We start from the raw sequence: 17700 nt of genomic DNA, 5'->3' as shown, positions 1-17700 counted from the left end.
TCAACGTCATGTGCCAACAGGCACTCTGAATATGACGTGATGAGAACGGTCCCTTGCCTCAGTCCCACAACCCCCCTCTAGTCCTGAGAGAAACATTCCCATCGATCGACAACCATTCGACTCGATACCTTGCCAGCAGTCCCGGAAGCCGTCCAGGGAACCCTAACCCAGCCTCAGAACCCTCACAGCGGGGAGGAGCCTCGGGAGACTCGGGGCGAAATGCGGTGGGACGTCCGGGACAGAAAAAGGAAATCTGAAGCGTGCGGGCTTTAGCTAATGACAATACTGTATACCAAACGGTTCAATGGTCATCGCAACTGCAGCACGCGGTTATACAATGGTGATGACAGCGAAACCGGGTGTGGGTGAATGCAAACACTGCATTATCCTCATAACTTCCCTGTAAATCTAAAACCGTTCCCCAAATAACCAGTTTTCAAAGATAACACCCCGGAAATCTCCCTGGTGAGAACTTCCTCAGTGACATTTTATACCGAATGAATTCGATCCCTAGTCTTCAGAAGGCGAACACGTTAGTGGGCTACCCACTCCGATGAAAAGGGAGAGCTGCGGGATGGGTTTAGAGAACAAACTCTGTCTTCTAGAGACTCACACATGACATGGCAAATACAGATGCTAGAAAAGTCGGGAAAGTACGTGGATGGAAAGATGGGCCGTGCCAGGAGTGAAATGAGAAGGCTGGAGTGACCACGCTAATATGAAAGAAAATGTACTTTGACACAGGGTGTCAGCAGTCTGACGAGTATGAGTAGCTTCCGGAAGTGCCGCATGGCAGAGGGCACCTTGCTTTGTGGCTGGTCTTAGGCAGAAAGCGTCCATTTCTCACAAAGAAATGTAATGCGGCTTTACTTTTGTCGCGATGTTCTATATCAAGCTGAGGAAGCTGCCGTATTCCCACTTTTGAGAGGGTTTTTAGTGTGGATTTTGTCAAATGCTTTTTCTGTCATAATGGATATAGTCATTTGATTTCTCAACTGTAGCTTGTTGATGTAGAGGTACATTGATGTGTGTGTGTGTGTGCGCGCGCGCGCGTGCGCGCACGTGTGTTTGTTCAATCATCCTCACATACTTGAAACAAATCCCACTTGGATGTGTCCTCTAATTCTTTTTAGACCCTGTGAGCTTTGATCGGCTAGTGTTTTGTGGAGGATTTTCATATCATTGTTCATTAGAGAGGTTGGTCCATTTCTTCTAATGTCTTTGTCTGGCTTTGGCACTAGGGTAAGACTGGCATATGAAATGAGTTAGGAGTGTTCTCTCTGCTTCTGCTTTTTGAAGTAATTGTGAAGAATTAGTGTCGTTTCTTCCTTAAATATGTGGTAGAATTCACCAGTAAAATGATCTTAGCTTGCAGTATTTTCTTTCTGGGAAGTTTATTAACTATTGACTTCAATTTAGTAGATACAAGGATATTCAAGTCATTTATTTCTCCTTGTGTGACTTCTGGTAGTTGGTGTGTCTTTCAAGGAATTGGTCAATTTCATCTAACTTATCAAATTTGTGGGCATAGAGTTGTTTGTTGTATTCCTTTCTTACCCTTTTAATATGCATGGGATTAGTAATGGCCCCTACTTCATTTCTGATATTGGTTGTGTCTTCTATCTTTTTCTTTGTTAGCCTAGCTATAGGGTTGCCAATTTTATTGATCTTCTTAAAGAACCAGCGTTTGTTTTCACTGATTTTTCTCTATTATTTTCTTGTTTTCAATTAAATTGACTTATGCTCTAATTTTTATTACTTCTTTTTCTTGATTTAGGCTTAAATGTTTTTCTTTTCCTAGTGTCTTAACTTATAATTTTAGGCCTTTCCCCCCCCATAGCATTTAATGCTCTACGTTTCTTTCTAAGCACTGCTGTTATTATATCCCCCAAGTTTTGAAAAGTTGCATTTTTATTTCCATTTAGTTCATTATTTTTAATTTCTCTTGAGATTTCTTCTACAAGCCATGTGCTATTTATAAGCATGTTGTTCAGTCTCCAAATATTTGGGTGTTTTCCAGTGATCTTTCTGTTATTAATTTCTACTTTGCCCATTGTAGTCTGAGAACATACCTTGCATGAGCTTTATTCTTTTTAACATGTGAAGGTGTATTTAATGGCTTAGAATGTGGTCTGTCTTGCATGTGAGCTTGAAAAAAAAAAGTATTTTGCTGTTGTTGGATGGGGTATTCTTTCAATGTCAATTGGATCCAGCTGATCGAAGGTGCTGTGGAGTTCAGCCATGTCCTGACTCATTTTCTGCCACTTGATCTATCAGTGACTGACTGAGGGAATGAAGGTCTCCGACAGTCACAGTGGTTGGTCGATTTCTCCTTGCTGCTCTATCAGTGTTTGTTGCTTGTATTTTGACACTCTTTTGTTAGGCGTACACATGTTTGGGATTGTTATGTCTTCTTAGCGAACTGACCCCTTTTTATTATGTAATGTCCATCTTTACTCCTGATAATTTTCCTTGCTTTGAAATCAACTTTGTCTGAAGCCAATACGGCTATTCCAGCTTGCTTTGATTAGTGTTGGTATGGTAGATCTTTCTTCATCCCTTTACTTTTCACCTGTCTGAGTCTTTGTACTGGGTTTTGTGTGACATCATCATATAGTTGGATCCTGTTTTTTTAAAAATCTACTTTGATAATTGTAGTATTTAAATTGGCATATTAATACCATTCATAAAGTGATTGTTGATATAAGTGAATGAATTCCCATTCATAAAGTGATTGTTGATGTAGGTTAACGAATACCTACTGTTTACTGCTGTTTTCTATTTATAAAATTTGTTCTTTATTCCCCCTTCCCCTTGATTTTAATTGATCATTTAATATGATCTCTTTTCTCTCCTCTTTTAGCAAATCAATTATACTTCTTTAAGACATTTTTAGTTGTTTCCCTTGAAAACGAAGTGTTTCTGAAAGTTTGATACAGATTCATTTGGCTGCAAAACTGAAACCAGTGTGAGGCTTTTCAGAGTCTTTTATTCCAGTTTAGTGTAGTGCTCATACGTGTCACTGCGGAAGTGGTGGTGAGCTTGAGCGCGGACGCTGCCCCGACTCCAGAGCTGTGTTTCCCATGCATGGCATTATACCTGTGCTACCTACCAAACGTTTGAAAAGTGCTGAACTTTAAAACACATCTTGTTTTAAAAGTTTTGGCTGAGAGATTGCAGTTCTATTATGAAAAAATGCTTTAGAATATATTCATGTTTTATATTTTATACTAGGGGTCTAGTGCAGGAATTCGTGCACCTTGAAAGGAACTGTGGGCCACGAGGCTGTGGTGGTGGGCACAGGGGTGGGTCTCGGCCCATCCTCCATGCCCCTGCCCGGCCCCTCCTGCTGCGGCCCCTGGCCCCCTGTCTGCCAGTAGCCCCGCTCCCACGCGCTGATGGTGTGGAGCGATTGGGGCCGGTGCCAGCAGTGGGTGCGAGCGGGGCGGCACTATCAGTGGGTGCGAGTGGCGGCTGCTCCCCTGATCGCCCCTCAGGAGCAGGGGAGGTGGAAAAGCCCTCAGGGGCGATGGGGGCTGGCAGCCTCCACTTGCACCTGCTGACGGCGCCAAGTGATTGGGACCGGTGCTGGGTGCCGGCTGTGGGCGCGAGTGGCGGCTCTGGCGCTGGCAGTGGGTGCAAGAGCCGGGCAGTACCACGGTGCACAGGAGCAAAGAATTTTTAGTAACCACCAGAGGCTGGCCCTGATGACAGCGACCGGCGCCCTGCCTTGGTCTGGCGCCCCCGCTCACCTGCTCCACCATTCCCCTGCAGCCGATGCCCACCATGTTCCACGCATGCCCCCTGGTGATCAACGCACGTTATAGCAACTGGTTGTTCAGTTGTTTTGCCATTTGGTCTATTTGCATATTAGGGTTTTATATACCGTATGTAGATTGGAAAATTATACCCCACAAAAGCAGTTATTTAGAGATATATTTACTTAGTTAACTAAACAACTCACAACAAATAAAGTTCAACACAAGGAGACTAAATGAGCATTGATTCCTATTTAAATGGCAAGAAGAGCAGAACTGGAAAAACCACTTGAAAAAGCACATCAACACCCGCCAATGCCTGCACAGCGGGACTGTAACCTTCCCCACATCTGCACGCAGAACACACCTCCCACCGTTTCAGAAGTGGGACCAGAGCCCGACTTGGTGGAAGAAGAGGTCCTCTGGAAGCTAGAAGCAAGCGCTGATGCTGACTGTGAGCATAGCATTTCAATAGCCTTTAATTCAGCGGTTCTCAACCTGTGGGTCGCGACCCCTTTGGGGGTCGAACGACCCTTTCGTAGGGGTCGCCTAAGACCATCGGAAAACACATATATAATTACATATTGTTTTTGTGATTAATCGCTATGCTTTAATTATGTTCAATTTGTAACAATGAAATTGGGGGTCACCACAACATGAGGAACTATATTAAAGGGTTGCGGCATTAGGGGGGTTGAGAACCATTGCATTGGTCATTTTGCTAGTATAAAGGACCCCCCAGTCATAAGGTGTATAAAACTGAGTAAAAAAAGTTTACCTTCTCCCTCTTAAAGCAGGATTTTCATTTTTTTGGTGAACTGATGCATTGGGATTATCTGGTGGGCCAGGAACCAGACTATAGAAGCAATTGATGGAGGATCGCGGTTATCGTGTGGAAGGGTGGTGCTTGGAGGGACTGAGGGAGGATGGCAAGGTTAGACTTCCCCAGAGTAACACAGTCATTTCAAACACCAGAGCGGGTGCGAACACTGTGGACATTGGTGGGATTAACATGACCTAGTATAAGGGGATATTCTATAATTGTACTTGGATGCGGTTTACAAGACCCACAGAGCCACTCCGTTTCCCCACTGTGTTGTCACATGCACCGACGGGCATTTTGAAATGGAGCAAGAAGGTAAATGCATTGTAGCCATAAGAACAGGTCAGACTCTTGAATTGTCTTGGGTACATGGACCCCTGGTTAGAACGCTGTAACTTTATGCTGTAAACTAAGCCCAATGGGTTTTGTTTTTATTTTGAGGATCAGGGAGGAGAGCATTTTAATCCATATAACGTTTTCAGGGAGCTTGCCCAGGTACCATTTAAACCTCTGAGGCTGAAACTGTCTGGACACATGTTTGGGCCCCTGACGTAAGTCACCATTGCTCCTGATCTGATGTACGTATTTTTATTTGTATTAGTTTCCTTGGTTTAGAGAGCTGTGGGAAGTGTGGTCTTGCGTTATTTTTCCGGCTAGCCTGTCGTTTCTTTCCTCAGATATTTGTATGGCTGCCTCCTTCTATTCAGGCCTTAGCTTAAATGTCACCATCACTTTCCTTCTGATTCCACCCGTGTGCTATTCCCATCACAGCACTTTTCGTTGTGACACAACTCTGCTAAATGTTTACTTCCGGTCTCTCCTTACCCTCCCCGCGTGGGCTCCAGGAGGCCGCGGCCTTGTGCTACTCCCCGCTGAACTGCTGGTCCAAGAACCGTGCCTCGCGCAGAGCAGGTGGCGACAAGTATTCGGTGGAGAAATGAGTTAACGTGTGAATGACCAGGTCGGCGTCAAAGTGAGGAACATGGCACACACCTGCAATGGGTGAAGATACTGATCACCGCCGGCTAAGCGCACCGCGGCTGTTCCCAATGACAGCACACGTCCGTCACTGAAGTGTTTGGATTTTAGCTTAAAGACTTGAAAAGTGGGAGTGAGTCATGAAAGTACTGCCTCCAGCATTATCTCAACAATCGCTGTGATTCCTTAAAGTGCGTACCCCTCCCAGGACCCCCTGGGGTGGCAGTCGGCGTGCAGGGCAGGGACATGGCCCAGTGATTCCCACGCGGGACAGTCTTCTTCCTTCCCTTTCTTCTGCCCGCGCCCCACGGAAGGCTGGGCCAAGCGGAACTGTGCTGCTGGTGAGTCTGGCCAGGGCTGGGCTGCTGTCCTGTGGGTTAGGCCCAGTCGTGCCAACATCAAGAAGTGGAATAGTTTTCAGTTGAAAGGGTGAATTTGAGCTTTAAATGATAAAAATGGCCGGAGTGTATTTGCTAACCAGCAGAACTGAGTAGGAAATAAAACCAAGTCCAGGAGCAGAGTAAGGGGTCCAAGAGAGAGAATTGTTACCAGAGTCCATGACCTGTTGGCTTTGCCCCCTGAACTCTGGGCGGTGTGGGGAGCTGGCCCTGGTGTGGAGGAACGGATTGGGGTCAGGCATAGCGATGGATAACACGGGAAAGAACACGGCTGGGGTCCTCTAGCCCTCAGCTGCACAACCTGAGGAAATGATCTAACGTCTTTGAATATCGGTTTCTGTATCCATTATATGCAAATATATACTTTGAACTCTTGTGTGGTGTGTGTGATTGTGTGTGTGTGAGTGTCTGTGTGTGAAAATAGCAAAATTAAGTAAGATAGCAAACTACATTGCCTGGTACCTACAGGATTTGTTAAGTTTGTTGAAATGTCTTCTTACGAATGTCTGGTAATATCTGAAGTCTGCGCACCTTTTGAAAAGCCATCGATGTGGAATGTAGCCGAGAGAAGTGGCATTGCAACCTCTGTGGGTTCATCATCCTGTGAGCATGTATTGTGCACCACGTTGCGTAACGTGCCATGCTAGGTGCTCGCGACTCAAAGACAAAAGAAATGCAATCTAATAGGGAAATCAAGAGGTGTATAATGCTGTCATTAAAAATGTTGTTTTAGGCATAACCCTGTGAATAAGTGCAATTTAAAGTAGGAAGTGATTCGTTCAGCAAGAGAAGATACAAGTGCCATCGGAATTAAAGACAAAGAGAACCTCCCCAGGCTGCCGTGGAGACCAAGGGAAGGCAGATGGAGAAGGGACCGCAGGTGACCTTAGGGCAGTGGTTCTCAACCTTGGCTGCGCGTTAGAATCACCTGGGAATCTTTTTAAAATCCTGATTTCTGGGCCTCATCCCCCTGAAATTCTGTTTCTTTGTTACTCATGTTGTGGCCCCACCCCATCACAAAGAAATAGAATTTCCGGAGGGTGAGGCCCAGAAATCAGGATTTTAAAAAGATTCCCAGGTGATTCTGATGTGCAGCCAAGGTTAAGAACCACTGCCTTCGGTTTACCAGCCAAAGCTGGTTTTAGGTGAAGATGTTTTTCTGATGCTTCACTTTAACATTTCAAAATTTCAAATTTCCTGCAGTTGTAGAATGAATATTTTGATTTTCTTTTCTTAAAAAACAACTTCTGCTACCTGCACAGTCTACAATGCACCTACTAGACCTGTGGTCACTGGTCAGGAGGCCTGGCGATCCTGGAATAGCCGCGGCCGTAGATTAAATGGTGAGTGGCTTCCATTCCTCGGATGCAAACGGTGAGATGGTCGCACTCGAGAGCCCGGTTCTCAGCAACGTAAACAGTTGGCTCTGGGAACATCATTCGGAGGCGAATGCTCAGCGTTATCTTGACTGAAGTGAATTTATTTAGAAAGTGAGTGGGGTTGAATCTTATGCAACTGATTAAGTTGACATTCTTGTGAGAGGGATACTTACTGGAGGTGAATGTGTCTGAAAGGCAAATGACAGAGAAGTTTCAGAGCAGAGATTTTTAAAAAGTACATTGGCCCAGCCGGCGTGGCTCAGTGGTTGAGCATCAACTTATGAACCAGGAGGTCACGGTTCAATGTCTGGTCAGGGCACATGCCCAGGTTCCAGGCTCAATCCCCAGTGGGGTGGGGCGGGGGGGGCATGCAGGAGGCAGCTGATCAATGACTCTCTCTCATCATTGATGTTTCCATCTCTCTCCCTCTCCCTTCCTCTCTGAAATCAATAAAAATATATTTTAAGACAAAACAAACAAAAACATACACTGAACATGGAAACCATTTGCAAGAAAGAGTTAGTGAAGTTGTGGAAACGGTTAACTTTGAAGACCATTCCCAACTCCCTTCAGGAAAGGCTCCTGTAAGACTCAGCTGCCTCCTGGGATTGGAATCTCAACCCCGGTTTCTTAGTTCTTTTCAGCTCCCACAGTTCCCCTTTCCCATCCAGAATCTTGGAAAATCGGACCAAGTCCCAGAGCTGACGTCCTGTAACCAGAGGGCCATCATGGGCAGGGAGATGCCCTGCACAATAAGGGAATTCCTTGGAAAGGGAGGCAAGTCTGACTTGTTGTAAAGTTCAAACATTAGATGTAAAGAAAGGCAACATTTTCAAAGACGCAGAGCCTGTGAGCTAGCTACCTGCTCACAACGCCCGCCAGGGCGCGGGAAGGCCCGCTGGCCTTTGCTGGGCAGACAGATGCGTTGGAAGCAGCGCATCGGTTGTTTATATACAAGCGGACGCAGTTACGCGGCGCTTGAAAACAGTTTGTTCTCTAAGCAGGTCAAGCGTCCCCCCTGAACCTTGTTTACATGGGAGAGGTTCGGCGACAGGAGCTGTGCTCTCCACAAACACCAGAGGAAGCCGGAGTCCGAGACGGCGAATTCCAGGCGAACAGGGAACACGCTGGTGGGCGGGCGGCCTTCCACCACAGATGAAAGTCCATAATGTTTTATTGTTCTTGATCAGCCGGTGATCTGAATGTATCCACTGGATGAAAACAACTTAATTGACGATTTGGGATGATTTACCGAAAAAAACTTCAGCTGATGTAATATGGAGGCAAGGTTCTGTCTCCCCCCACCTCTCCCCCCCCCCCCCCGCCCCCCATGACATTCAGCTCCTCTCTCCCGCGTTTTAAAGGCACACACACTCAGCTGGGAGATGTAGGGGGCAGAGATGTAATACTCAAGTCCCCCCCGCGTTCTCTTTTGGCATACCTGCTGCCGGGGTCCAACCCCAGCGGGTCCAGGGGTCCCCAAAGGCGTGGATGGAGTCAGCGAAGAAGGAATGACACGGAGACAGCGTTCAGTTGATCAGCAGCCTAGCCAGGATCTCCAGCCAAGTTCTGGTCTCGATCTCCAGAGAGGTTCTGCTTAGGATCTCCAGCCAGGTTCTGTCCAGGTACTCCAGACAGGTTCAGTCACCAGGTTCTAGTCAGGTTCTCTTGCCAATTTCTGTAGTCAGGTTCAGTCCAGGATCTTTTGCCATGTTCTCTCGCTAGGCTCCATCTCCAGGCTCTGAGGCCAGCCTCTGTCCAGGATCCTCCGGCATGGTCTCTCCAGCAAAGTTCTTCTGTCTCTAGGCTCCATGTAGGTTCTGTCTTCTTGATTCTGTTCTAAGTTCTGAGTTCTGAGTTCTGAATTCTGTCTGTTGTTGTCTTGTTGCATCTGTATTTATACCAGTTGATTCTAATCCTGTCAATTTCTATTACAAAGGTTAGGGCGTTTCTTATCTCCATTCCAGGGAGTAAAGATTATGTAGCTTAAGCATGATTGTTTGTAGTTAAATTGATTAACTACCCGCCTGGCACTTAGTTAAGGAGTTTCATCCCCTCCCTAACTTCAGGGAAAAATCCCTACCTGGGGAAACAACCTTTCTCGGAGAGGTGACCTTGGTTAAAACACAGCACCAAGAAGGTGAGCAAACATATTAAGAAAAGTATGCCATATATGCCAGGTCCCTTGAAACAGCAAGCATGGACCGGCTTCCGGCAACCTGCCCCTGCCCCCCATGCTCGAGGTTATAGAAGCAGCCAGAAATGGGAGCACCCAGCCAACAGCGAAGTTCCTTTATTGGCCTTCCTGTATCCTCACGTCATCCCTTCGAATGGCCTTGAACGTCCCCCGGCAATGCCAGCCGGGCTCTTCGCCGCCTCGTTCCTTGCGGACATGGCCATCGCCGGGTCTGTAGCACATGCCGCCTTCCCCGGAAGCTCTCCCCTCAGTGTGCTCTCCGTTCTCATCCCTGCCTGAGTCCTGATGGGACGCATGCTCATCGCCAGGCCTCGCCGAGGCCGAACTGAAGTCTCCCTTTTAGGACACACAATAACGCAGCGCAGCTCTCAGCCAGAACTTGAACCTTCTCGATTTATTTATTTTTTTTTAAAAAGGAAATTGTTGACTTAAAGATGAACGAGAACTGTATTTTCAGACCAAAGAATAAACTGAAATCGATCCTTGCCGTTTTTCTTTACTTCTTCTTTCTTTTTTTTTGATTATGAAATAAAACCACTTTGTAAGTGAAATAATACCCATATAGCAATGGCTCAAATAAATGGACCAAGATTTATCCTCTTTCTTCCTTTTGCCACCCAAGGAATTGTTTCTGAGAGATCTGAAGACTTACACACGATGCCCTAAAATAACCAGCCAGCAATTCTGCAGAAAGGAAACCAAAATAAATACATCTTCTTAGAAGTCTGTGGTCATTTCCCTTCTGACTTTCTTTCCTCTCTTGCTTACTTGCTCCTTAACCCCGTCCTTCTCTGTCCCCGTCCCACCTCCGGGGAAGGGCCAGGGGTCCAGGAGACAAGAGCTGCCTGGGCGGGCGGTGCCTGCTCCCTTCCTTGGCAGCTCCCACCCGAGATCTCCTCCTGCAGGTGACTCCAGGGGACCGGGGCGCTACTGCCGTCCGGCGACCTTGATCCATCCGAGATCCCTCGCAGCTGCGGCTAATGGGCCCCGTTCTGTGGCTGATTAAATACATTCTTAGAAATAAATTATCCCGGAGTTCGAAGAGAACAGCTCAAGCTTGACAATTTCCTTTGGTTTCTTTTCAAAGGAAGTAGTTTACTTCCAAGAACGTTTTTATTTTTCTTACGTTCGTGCGCTTTCAGGGTGTATCTGCTATTGAGCTCTGAGGAGTGTCTCTCATTCCAGCAGGTCCGTGGCTCTGTCTCATTATCCTCTCTGGTGAATGCAGAGGGACTGGTGTCTGGACAACCGAATGCTCTTACTTTCTGATTTCGGGTCACGTGGCTGTAGGCCCAGCGTGACCTTTGTCTGAGGCTGGCAGCGCAGTGAGTGTTGCTGTTCCTCTGCTGGTCTGTACCTGTCTGCCTCTGAGACCAGGATGTCTGACTTCTGGTTCCTAAGGTCAGGTTCTCTCCTTGTGTCGCTAGCGCCTGGCGCACAGTCATTCCGCTGCATAAACTGGGTGCTTCGTGCACCTCGTTGGCGGCGGGAAGAAGAGAAGTTTGCTTCTGGCTAAGCCCTGGGGCTTCTCTCTGAGGCCCTCACACGTAGGCCTGTTTGAGTTCAGGTTTTAGACCAGTGGTTCTCAACCTTCTGGCCCTTTAAATACAGTTCCTCATGTGGTGACCCAACCATAACATTATTTTCGTGGCTACTTCATAACTGTCATGTTGCTACTGTGATGAATCGTCATGTAAATATCTGATAGGCAGGATGGTCTTAGGCGACCCCTGTGAAAGGGTCGTTCGACCGCCAAAGGGGTCGCGACCCACAGGTTGAGAACCGCTGTTTTAGACCATCAGCCTTAACAAGAAATCAAGACGTTCAACTTTTCTTTTTGTTTTCGTTTTCTGGATGAAAGAAAACCACAGTGAAATTTCAGAAATAAGCACTTATTATTTCTCCGGAATATTTCCAGTTTGCTCCCTGTACCATGTTGAAAGTTTTCGTCATAGTTGAGGAGGGCATTTTGAAATAAATTTATATTTTAGAGTAGTTTTAGGTTTATGGAAGGGTTGTGAAAATATGACAGAGAGCTCCTCCACCCTGGCCCCTTCCTTCCCCTGTCGCTAACATGACTGGGTGCAGCAGCCACAGCCAATGAGCCCGTACTGAGGCCTTGGCATTTGGTCCCTCAGCATTGACAGTTCTTTTGGTCATTGATTCAATATGGAGCTGAAATGGTGGTCAAGTCCCAATCCTAACATTCAATTGCCTATCTTATTGTAGGGTTTTGCATAAAAAAATATTAGTTTCTTATAAAATCAAAAACCATTTGTTGGTTGTAAAATCATACACACACACACACACACACACACACACACACACACACACATGTAAATACAGGCCCACACATGTATTACAGTTGGTCCTGGTTATTAAAGAGGAGATAATAAGGCCAGGAGGTTCAGTGCTTCGTGGATTCTGTATCACTGAGTCCACTTACACCCTAAGATGTATTTGCAGCCACAAGACGGAGACTGACGCTGCTGCTGTCAGCCAGTTGCAGGTTCGCAGAGCATCGACAAGGGGCACCTGCCGAGGCAGCCGAGGAGGAAGGAGGCAGTCGCTCACCTCACCCTCTCCCGGCCCTCCCGCCTCACACTGTAAACGCTGTCCTTTGCGCCGCTGACGTGGTGCCATGGTTTGTGCATTTTGGTTGGTGGCTGCGATGTTTTAGACGGCCCCACGCGGGCGTGGGAGCACGTGGTAGTGACGGCGTGCAGGAGGCTGTGGTGTGTGTCATGGAGGAGCCACAGGTGGGGCAGGCTTTGTTCAGGCTCCTAGTGCTGTCTGCCACAAGTTCAGTGTCAACAAATCAGCAGTATGTGTTGTTTGCTGTCTTTTAAGACGGACACACTTAACATAAGATCATGCATTGATCTGTTGATGAAAATATTATGACCAGGCACTAAAAAAGAAACATAACTTTCTATTCCCCCTGGAAGCAGCATTTAATTAACATTCACTAATTAAAGTTCCGGCGACTTTGCAGAATCAACTGTATATACAACAGAAAATATCTGAATGTATTTATATTGTGAGGAAAGGTTCTATTGTGTGAAATTTTGTTTCAGATGGATACATATATATGTAAATATATATGTCTGTGTGATCTGGGTAATTATGTAAACTGTATTTCTTATTCTCGATCATGGTAGCAATGTTTTAAAGGAGTCAGTGATCTGTGATAGTCTGGGATGAGGGTATTTAAATCGATGTTTTCCAGCACTAAAGATTGTGGACATCATTGCAACTAACCAGGAGGTCAACTAGGTTGACCAATATACATCTATTAACAAAAAATATACACCATTGCCCTAGCTGGCTTAGCTCAGTGGATAGAGCGTCAGCCTGCGGACTGTAAGGTCCCAGGTTCAATTCTGGTCAAGGGCACATGCCTGGGTTGTGGGCTCGATCACCGGTAGGAGGCGTGCAGGAGGCAGTCGATCCATGATTCTCTCTCATCGATGTTTCTATCTCTCTCTCCTTCTCCCTTCCTCTCTGAAATCAATAAAGAAATATAAATAAATATATATATTTCTATAAATAACAGCCCTGTTTTCAAGAGAGCCAACAAAATGATCAAATCTATCAGCGCCCTCCATTCAGCTGCCTTTCTGGGGGGGCCTTCAGGCCGGTGCCTCCTACAGCGTCTCATTTCGGAGGTGTCAGGTCAGCTGGGGCCTTCGCTGAGCGCCCGTTCTGTCCAAGGCACAGGGGCACGCTCTCCCCTGGAGGTTGTGCGTGAGTGCGGCCCCGGGGAAAACACGCCAAGGAAGACAGTGGGAGGGGAGGCTGCGTGAGCGCCGCGGAGAAGTCTCCGAAGCGCCAGACTCGCCTGGGCGCTGGCCCTTGGCGAGGCACAGGTGAGGCTGGTGGCGAGTGCTGGGGGCGTGGCAGACGGGGTTTATTTCAACGCTTGGAGTCGATGAGACCTAAGTTACGCAAACATTCTCTGGGTTTCAGCACTGAACCTCCTGTCCTTATTATCTCCTCTTTAATAGCCAGCGCTCATGTCCATCAGAGGAGGTTTTGTTGCAACCACTGTGAGAGAGAGAAGGTCTAATGTCTAGGTCGCCCCAATAAAGACTGAAAAGTAACCCCGCAGCCGGCCCTGGGGATGGAACGGAAACAAGTCTGACTTGGGGTTTGTGTTTGATCAGTCGCATCCTCTTGCGTCACCGCGCCCAGCTCTCTATAATGTGTTTCAGCCCCTCCAAGAGCGGTGCCAAAGGAGTAACAATGCGAGCTTTTGAAGGCCGGTTCCCTGCATTGTATTGCATCATCGTTGGCCTCCTCTTTAAAGTTCCGTTTTTATGTTTCTTCTTGGGTAGGAGACTCTGCCTGCAGGGATGGCCTGACACTGCTGGGGAGTCGGTGCCAAGGGGACGCACAGACCTCGGGGGCGGCAGCTCTTCCCTGGGCTCGGGGCCTGGCGCAGCCCTTCCCTGCTGTTTGAAGGTTAGACGGGTCCACCGAGTCCTTGCAGCCGAGAGAAGCCAACCACGCTTCTCTTAAGGCCACTTTCCCCACCGTTTCCATAGACTTACACATGGGTCCGCGCATTCTTTTGGGGGTAAACCTCTGTGAGTCAGGGCCTGGCGGAAGGTCGTATTTTCCAAGCAGGCGCTTCTGACGGTAGAGAACGGTGGTGAGAGTCTAGGCCAGTGATGGCGAACCTATGACACACAAACTCATTTTTTTTGGTTGATTTTTCTTCGTTAAATGGCATTTAAGTATATAAAATAAATATCAAAAATATAAGTCTTTGTTTTACTCTGGTTGCAAAGATCAAAAAATTTCTATATGTGACACGGCACCAGAGTTAAGTTAGGGTTTTTCAAAATGCTGACACGCCGAGCTCAAAAGGTTCGCCATCACTGGTCTAGGCCCTAGACTTTAGAGCCGTGGTCAGCAAACTGCGGCTCGTGAGCCACATGTGGCTCTTTGGCCCCTTGAGTGTGGCTCTTCCTAAGCCTTAGAAGTACCCTAATTAAGTTAATAACAATGTACCTACCTGTATAGTTTAAGTTTAAAAAATGTGGCTCTCAAAAGAAATTTCAGTCGTCGTACTGTTGATATTTGGCTCTGTTGACTAATGAGTTTGCCGACCACTGGCTAGGCCAGTGATGGCGATCCTTTTGAGCTCGGCGTGTCAGCATTTTGAAAAACCCTAACTTAACTCTGGTGCCGTGTCACATATAGAAATTTTCTGATATTTGCAACCATAGTAAAACAAAGACATTTCTGATATTTATTTTATATATTTAAATGCCATTTAACAAAGAAAGATCAACCCCAAAAAATGAGTTCGGTGTCACCTCTGACATGCGTGCCATAGGTTCGCCGTCACTGGGCGAGGGCAGTGTGGAGGCTCCCGGTCTTCACTCTCCCTGCCCGGCGCCGGGCGCACCCGGTGGCTCCAATGCGCTGCTGGGTCCGTGCCGTCCACTGACTCAGCGAGACGGTGACCTTGGGCTGACCCCGGGCCCTGCAGCCGGAGGAAGCGGTGCGGGAGGAGCTGGAGCAAACAAGCAGCCCGCGGGCCTCCCATGTTGACGAGAATCACCTGCTGGGTGGGGCTGCGCCGGCAGCGAGGGGTGCTCCGCAGCATGAGGGCGGCGCTCAGGGTCCCGGGCGAGTCCTGGCGGCTGGCACAGGGGTGCCTGGGGCACGCGCCCTGGGTGGAGGGCGAGGGGAGGGGGCGGGGAGCGAGACTCCAGCTCCGGCCCTGGGACTCTGTGGGCCGGGCATGTGTTGTCTCTTCAGCAGAGAAGCCGCAGGAGAGTAAACAGATGAGGCCGGAGAGGAGGCGGTCGCTGCCCCTCCCTGGGCGGAAGCACCGGCCGGGAGGCTGCTGTGGTTTGGCTCTGACGTGGCTGCTGCTTGTCAGGTCCCGGGGCCCACCTGCGGGGGATCCTCGGGTGAACCCTGCGGCTGCGTGTCCCGCGGGCGCTCGGCCCTCCCGCCGGCCTCGGTGGCAGGTGCCATGGGGCTCTCGCTTCCTGTGGGCATTTATCATAGGATCAGAGTCAATATGCAGCCGCCTCCTCCTCTTCTCCCTCCTCCTCCTCCTCCTCCTCCTCCTCCTCTTCTTCCTCCGACCTTCCTCCTCCTCTCTCCTCCTCCTCCTCCTCCTCCTCTTCTCCTCCTCCTCCTCTTCCTCCTCCTCCTCTTCCTCCTCCTCCTCTCCTCCTCCTCCTCCTCCTCCTCTCTCCTCCTCCTCCTCCTCCTCCTCCTCTTCTTCCTCCTCTTCCTCCTCCTCCTCCTCCTCTTATTATCTCTTCCTTTCTTTTTTTTCTCCTCCTCCTCCTCCTCTTCCTCCTCCTCCTCCTCCTCCTCTTCCTCCTTCTCCTCCTCCTCCTCCTCTTCTTCTCCTCCTCCTCCTCCTCCTCCTCTTCCTCCTCCTCCTCTTCCTCCTCCTCCTCCTCCTCCTCTTCCTCCTCCTCCTCTTCCTCCTCCTCCTCCTCCTCCTCTTCCTCCTCCTCCTCCTCCTCCTCTTCCTCTCTCTCCTCCTCCTCCTCCTCCTCCTCCTCCTCTTCCTCCTCCTCCTCCTCTCCTCCTCCTCTCTCCCTCCTCCTCCTCCTCCTCCTCCTCCTCCTCTTCTTCCTCCTCTTCCTCCTCCTCCTCCTCCTCTTCTTCTCCTCCTCCTCCTCCTCCTCCTCTTCCTCCTCCTCCTCTTCCCTCCTCCTCCTCCTCCTCCTCTTCCTCTCCTCCTCTTCCTCCTCCTCCTCCTCCTCCTCTTCCTCCTCCTCCTCCTCCTCCTCCTCCTCTTCTTCCTCCTCTTCCTCCTCCTCCTCCTCCTCTTCTTCTCCTCCTCCTCCTCCTCTTCCTCCTCCTCCTCCTCCTCCTCTTCCTCCTTCTCCTCCTCCTCCTCCTCTTCCTCCTCCTCCTCCTCCTCCTCCTCCTCCTCCTCCTCTCTCTTCTTCCTCCTCTTCCTCCTCCTCCTCCTCCTCTCTTCTTCTCCTCCTCCTCCTCCTCCTCCTCCTCCTCTTCTTCTCCTCCTCCTCCTCCTCTTCCTCCTTCTCCTCCTCCTCCTCCTCTTCCTCCTCCTCCTCCTCCTCCTCTTCCTCCTTCTCCTCCTCCTCTTCCTCCTCCTCCTCCTCTTCCTCCTCCTCCTCCTCCTCCTCCTCTTCCTCCTCTTCCTCCTCCTCCTCCTCCTCTCTCTTCCTCCTCCTCCTCCTCCTCCTCTTCCTCCTCCTCTTCCTCCTTCTCCTCCTCCTCCTCCTCTCCCTCCTCCTCCTCCTCCTCCTCCTCCTCTTCCTCCTCTTCCTCCTCCTCCTCCTCCTCCTCTTCCTCCTCCTCCTCCTCCTCTTCCTCCTCCTCCTCCTCCTCCTCTTCCTCCTCCTCTCCCTCCTCCTCCTCCTCCTCCTCTTCCTCCTCCTCTTCCTCCTCCTCCTCTTCCTCCTCCTCTTCCTCCTCCTCCTCCTCCTCCTCCTCTTCCCCTTCCTCATCTTCCTCTTCCTCCTCTTCCTCCTCCTCCTCTTCCTCCTCCCTCTCCTCCTCTTCCCCTCCTCCTCTTCCTCCTCCTCCTCCTCCTCTTCCTCCTCTTCCTCTTCCTCCTTCTTCCTCCTCTTCCTCCTCCTCCTCCTCCTCTTCTTCTCCTCCTCCTCCTCCTCCTCTTCCTCCTCCTCCTCTTCCTCCTCCTCTTCCTCCTTCTCCTCCTCCTCCTCCTCTTCCTCCTCCTCCTCCTCCTCCTCTTCCTCCTTCTCCTCCTCCTCTTCCTCCTCCTCCTCCTCTTCCTCCTCCTCCTCTTCCTCCTCCTCTTCCTCCTTCTCCTCCTCCTCCTCCTCTTCCTCCTCCTCCTCCTCCTCCTCCTCCTCTTCCTCCTCCTCCTCCTCCTCTTCCTCCTCCTCTTCTCCTCCTCCTCCTCTTCCTCCCCCTCCTCCTCCTCCTCTTCCTCCTCCTCTCCCTTCTTTGTTTCACCAATGAGAGAGCCGGTGCTGAGGGGCCACCCTGAGAAATGCCAGGTCACCCAGGGCGCGGCCCCTCTTCAGTCAGTCGTATCTGGGACTGACTCACATAGAGGACAGGTGCGTGGCTTGGCTGGCGAACGCGTGCATACGTGCAGGCGGGCTTCGGTGTCGGGTGGAAGCCTGAAGATCCCGTGCGATGAGAGGTTTTCGGTGAAAGAGAAAAGTCACAGTGAAGGTAACTGCCCCGA

At 49.3% G+C, this 17700-nt stretch overlaps 1 pseudogene; it reads left to right on the top strand.

Moving 5' to 3' along the window:
- LOC132233875 (basic proline-rich protein-like) overlaps positions 1-17414 on the top strand; it is a 113260-nt pseudogene extending 95846 nt beyond the window's left edge.
- Positions 17415-17700: the final 286 nt, after the last annotated feature.

The sequence above is a fragment of the Myotis daubentonii genome, chromosome 4, assembly GCF_963259705.1.
Source record: "Myotis daubentonii chromosome 4, mMyoDau2.1, whole genome shotgun sequence".
NCBI lineage: Eukaryota > Metazoa > Chordata > Mammalia > Chiroptera > Vespertilionidae > Myotis > Myotis daubentonii.
Note: the sequence above shows the minus strand (reverse complement) of the source record. Positions and strands in the feature narration are given on the sequence as shown.